This window comes from Panthera uncia, chromosome B4 (assembly GCF_023721935.1).
Source record: "Panthera uncia isolate 11264 chromosome B4, Puncia_PCG_1.0, whole genome shotgun sequence".
Classification (NCBI taxonomy): domain Eukaryota; kingdom Metazoa; phylum Chordata; class Mammalia; order Carnivora; family Felidae; genus Panthera; species Panthera uncia.
In genome coordinates this window covers 21,325,141-21,330,083 of record NC_064809.1, presented here as the reverse complement: position 1 = coordinate 21,330,083, position 4,943 = coordinate 21,325,141, and the positions used below count along the sequence as shown (strand labels likewise).

Here is a 4,943-nt window from a genome sequence, read left to right as displayed (position 1 = left end):
ACCCACGACCTTGAAAAGGCGTTGGAGAGGACCACAAAGGACACTGTTCCCCTCATTCTATGAGATACTTAGGGAAAGAGGAAATAAATAGCCCTGACTAGAGAGGGTCTCAGTGGAGTCAAGAAAGTGAAGAAAACAGTACAAGACAGTTGGAGGCAGAAGGGGATGTGCTTGTTGCTCACGGAACAGGAGCTCTGGAAAGCGCCGGAAGGGCTGGCAGGCTTGTGGAAGGGCAGTTGGATGAGGGAAGATGTTTGGGGCAGTGAGGGATGAGAGAAGGCTAGTGATAGAGATGAGGGAATATAGGAACTGCACCCCAGGCCAAGGCCAATGGGAACAGGCTATAAAGCCCTGGGTAAATCCCCAACAGAGGGCACCTGCAAAGGGACTCCTTGGGCCCACCTAGAAGAAAGCCTCAGTGATGCCCTGTTTGGCAGTTTCCTTTTTGGGGGCTGGCGGGTGTAGGCAGCCCCAGAGAGGGGCAGGTCTGGAAGCCTAGAAGCAAGAATGAGCCAACAGGAGCCCTAAGACTCTTCACTTGCTTTGCAATTCTGGGACATGGGCTAAGCATACAAGTTCTACTTCTCTTACTCTTGAAGCCCGTTGAAATAGTATCTTCTGTGAGGTGCCTGGAAATCTTTCAATTCAACAAGTCTCTCCAAGCGGTTTTTATCGCTAGGGAAATTAGGAAACACTGCCCGGAGACAATAACACATCCACCGGTGTGCAGGGCACCGTTCTAAGAACTTCCACGTTTGCTCATTGACTCCTAACCACAACGGCCTGCAGTGTGGTCTTCTTTTCACAGACTACCTGCCCCTCTTCACCAATCCGTGGTGGGTGGCTGTTCCCACTTGAATCTCAGGGCAATCTCATTTCACATATCCACCCTCTCTCGGGGAAGATTCTGAATTCTCCAACGCCTGCCTTGAGACTAAGCACCCGTTTGCAGATCTCTTTCTTTCGCAAAGCACATCGTTAGGTTCGTTGCGTTACAGAGGGGCTCCAGATGTATTGTTGTTTCTAAGAAATCAGAGCCATTCCGCTTTTTGTCCCAGTGCCTTGGGCAGCGTCAGTGCCTACCTTGATCTTGAAGATGTGGAGACAGAAGTTGGCAGTAAACCGGCTTTGAAAGCAGAGACCTTTTGAGTAACTCTGGCTGAGAGTCAGAGTCCTGCAGAAATTGAACCGGGAAAAGGAAAACAGAAAGATCATCTGGTTTGGCTGGCCCACCTGGCACCGGATGCTGGCCAGGAAAGAGAATTTCGGGGCAGAAGACAAAGGTAATAGATATTTCCCGTCTCCTGTCACACCCTTCTCCCACACACTTACCCACTCTGAGCAGCTTCCCAGAGACTAATAGTTTCCAGTTTACTAAAAGCCTATACTCACCTTTCCCTTTCTAATTCCTTTTACACTTGCCTGTACGTCACAATCTTCACATTTTAGGCCTCTCTGGTCTCCGATTAGTCAATAGCACAAAAGCTAACACTTCCATTCATCTCAAACCTTGAGACGATTACCGCAAATGGGAACGCTAACCGTTTTTCTCATCAACAATTATCCCAACTCCTTCAGCATGAAGATGCCTTTTTTTTTGTTTTTTGTTTTTTTTTTTTTTGCTCTGTAATTCAGACTCTCTTTCTTGAAACTCAAAACATGCATGAAGCACCTACCACTATTCTTCACGGTTTTCCTTTTTCTTCCTTTTAAAAAAAAAAAAAAAATTCCATTCAGGTTTTTGTTTGTTTGTTTGTGTAATCCTAACAAACCGGAAGGGGGGGCGGGGGGAGACATCCATACCTCTATTTTTTTTTTTTCTCCAGATAAAACTGAAAAAACAGACAGATGATGAGGTTAGTAATTTGCCTGAAATCGTGCGGCTGGTAGGAGAAAGAAGCAGGATCGGAGCTACGTCTGACTTCAGTCTGTGCTCTCTCCACCATATTGGGACACTCAGCGTGCAAGCTGTTATGTTCATTGCTCTGCATGTTTATCTGTTATCTCCTCAAATAGATGAAAAACATGTTCGCAGAAAACACGGAGTGCTTCCTTGTACTGGCGCTGTGCTGGGCACTCGGTTGGAATGACATAAAATGAAGCGATTGCTTCTCTCATTGGTCAAGCCAACCTCTCTAAATCGGCTGCTGAAAGCTTCAAATCAAAAAGCTCCTGAACCAAAGTGACTCTTCAGAGTTCATAGCAGAGTCACAAACCGTTTGGTGACATCGCCTGAATGTTGGACTACTGCTTAGACCATCTCAACATCCCTCGTTGTTGGGGATCCCACACCCCGTGCGACCTCCTTGCGTGACACCTCTCCACTCTGTAGTCACTTGACTTCAGCGATCTAGGAGCTGTGTTCTTAGCAACAATTTTCTTGGATCATTCAACAGGGGAGAAGCCTTACCTTGCTCCCTCCATTGAAAACCCCTCACCTGGAACTGTAAAATGTTCTGTCAGGACGTCATTTGTAAATATTTAATGGTCTGTGTGTTCTGTTAACTGGTTTGCATGCCCAGTAATAACAGTTCTGTGCAGAAACTTAACTATCGAGTGGATGAGATGGCATGATTTGTAGATCTTTTTCCAGAACTTCTGACGGAGGAACAAATAGAGAGTAAAGATCATCTTTCGTCTAAGAAAGGAAGGTCTGGGTGTTAGGGGGGAGTTTAAATTCTGTTTGCTCAGGGTGCCTGGGTGGCTCAGTTGGTTAATGTCTGACTCTTGATCTCTGCTCGGGTCATGAGGTCATGACTTCATGGTTCATAAGTTTGAGCCTCGCATTGGGCCCTTCACTAACAGCACAGAGCCTGCTTGGGATTCTCTGTCTCCTCTCTCTCTGCCCCTCCCTTGCTCATTCTCTCTCTCTCTCTTTCTCTCTCTCTCTTTCTTCCTCTTTCTCAAAAATAGACTTTAAAAAGTAATTAATTAATTAATTCTCTGTTTGCCCAACCACCAGTTTCTAGACCTTCAACCTGACTCTACCAACATCTCTCCATTGCCCTTGACCCCTCCCCAACTTGCTCTGTCATCCTTTCTGGCCTTGACTATTGCAATAACCCCTCAACTCTTGATTACTGCAGTTTTTTTCTCTAGTCAACACAGAGATATCTTTAGACAGTAAATCGAATATTTTGTTTGTTGGTTTGTTTACGCGCCTGTTTAAAATCCTTCCATTTCTTTCCAGTTTCTGTAGAACAAAGTCCAAACTCCTCACCATCGCCTACAAGACACTCCAAGGCCTGGCCCCTGCCCCTGTCTCCAACCTCATCTAGGACTTCAGTACCTGAATGTCTGTTGAGTGAATGAACGAGTGACACTTTTTCTTAAATGTTTCGACGTATGCCACCTGCACAAAAATCATAGTGCTAGAACATAACAAACTTATTGTCGTGTGTTCACTTGGACACAAGCTACTTGGTAAATGTTACAGGTGAACATGTCTATTACCAGTTTTATCTCTGCCGTGTTCACGAAAAGAAAGCTCAGAGCCAGTGGCCCCCAGGTGGGGGCCACGGAGGCTTCTCGGGGTGCAGAGCAACCCGCGGGCCCCAGGCCCCTGGCCAAACCCGCTCTCGCGCCTCAGCTCGGGAGGGCCTTCCTGCACCTGGAAGCAGCCCCGCGTCTCAGTGACGCCAGATGGGGTGTCGTGGTGGCTTCTTGGAGATGCGACCCGGCACTTTGAGGGGAGGAGCTTCATACTGGTGGGGGCCAAGATGCTGCAGGTGCCAGAGCGCCCTCACCGAGCACTACTGGGGCCTGCAGGGGAAGCCCTTCCACCCAGCCCTCATCAGCTACGTCATCAGCCACGTGAGCTCCGGCCCCATGATGGCCGTGGTCTGGACAGGCCCCAGCGTGGTCTACACCTCAAAGCCCCGGAAGGACACACCGATTCAGCTGAGGCTGTCCCATCACCAACAGGGAGGACTTCGGGGTCCGCATCAGCAGGAACGTCATCCACACCAGTTACTCCGTGGAGGGGGCCCAGAGGGAGAGCCAGCTGTGGTTCCAGGGCTGCGAGCTGGTGGACTGGAAAGCCACCAGAGAAGCAGCTAAGGCCACCAGAACAGTCAGGCTGCCCTCAGCCACCTCGACAGCCACTCAGGATCAACTACCTCTGTCGTAAGAACTTGAGCCCACACCCATGCTCTGCCCATCTGTCCCAGACCACCTCCCTGTCCACCTTCCACCCCACCCCAGCCCAGAGGGGTTGAGCAACCAACTTGATTTATATGCCTTTTAGTATGCTGAGCCAGCAAGAGATTGGACCAAATCCTCTCTGTACCAAAGTGCCAGACAACCCTCGGGATGTCTCCGAAAGCGTGTAGTGTGACCTCCCTTCCCCCGGGGGGAACGTTAAATGCAAAGCCGTCAGAGTTTGAAAGTAGAGATAAAGCTTACTCTCTCACAAAAAGAAAAAGAGAAAGAAAAAAAGAAAGTTCAGCTTGACTCCAACCCTATCTCCGTAGGTATTTTGTGAGAGACTTTTACTTTTACCTTTTTGGCTGACAACTAATAAGACAAAATCTTACAATAATATCTATACTATGTTAGCCAAACAGTATATTCTATAGGGTCATCCTATTTGTACTAAGGGTCATCAGTGTTGCCTCGTATCTATTAGTTAAAATCAATCAAGGACCAGTAGCTGTTCTGGTGATGACAGATTTGATTGTTAATCACTATATCAACTGGAGGGTCTTTTTTTAAATGTCTTTATTTATTTTTGAGGGAGAGGGAGAGAGGGAGGGGCAGAGAGAATGGAGGACAAAATGGGTTCTGTGCTGACAGCAGCGAGCCCGATGTGGGGTTCGAACTCACAAACCCGTGAGATCATGACCTGAGGCTAAGTCGGATGCTTTACCAACTGAGCAACCCAGGTGCCCCTGGAGTGTCTTTAAAATTCATACAAAACATATTTTTTAAAGGCTCTCCTTTGG

General features: G+C 47.8%; 1 pseudogene; it reads left to right on the top strand.

Annotated features, from left to right (window-relative positions):
• The first annotated feature begins 1,243 nt into the window (after positions 1-1,243).
• Positions 1,244-4,129, top strand: LOC125919761 (nucleoside diphosphate kinase, mitochondrial-like; annotated as a pseudogene).
• Positions 4,130-4,943: the final 814 nt, after the last annotated feature.